Genomic DNA, 306 nt, shown 5'->3' on the forward strand with positions numbered 1-306 from the left:
GTGTGAAAGAGAGAGAGAGAGAAACAGAGAGCGGCAACCTCTCAGATGCAGGATAATGACTTTTATTAGGCCAGTACTATAACAACACTGGATATTATAATATTGTGACTCAAGGGCGAGTGTATGTGAAAGCGCAGGGAGGAATCATAACGGTTTAATCAAAGTAACTGATCGGCATCATAAGCATTTTATCAATTCTTGCTGTGTTGAAACAGGCTGCGGTAGACGGCTTTATCAATGTTCATTTCAGATGCTGTTCATGCTAATGGCACCCGGACTCTTAGTGGTGTGTGTGTATGTGTGTGT

At 42.2% G+C, this 306-nt stretch overlaps 1 protein-coding gene across 1 annotated transcript in view; it reads right to left on the bottom strand.

The window, feature by feature from the left end:
• LOC118324473 (forkhead box protein J3-like) overlaps nt 1-306 on the bottom strand; it is a gene marked incomplete in the record, with an annotated part of 47336 nt that overhangs the window by 3538 nt on the left and 43492 nt on the right.

This window comes from Morone saxatilis, unplaced genomic scaffold, assembly GCF_004916995.1.
Source record: "Morone saxatilis isolate NCDOM2014 unplaced genomic scaffold, NCSU_SB_2.0 Contig15, whole genome shotgun sequence".
Lineage (NCBI taxonomy): Eukaryota > Metazoa > Chordata > Actinopteri > Moronidae > Morone > Morone saxatilis.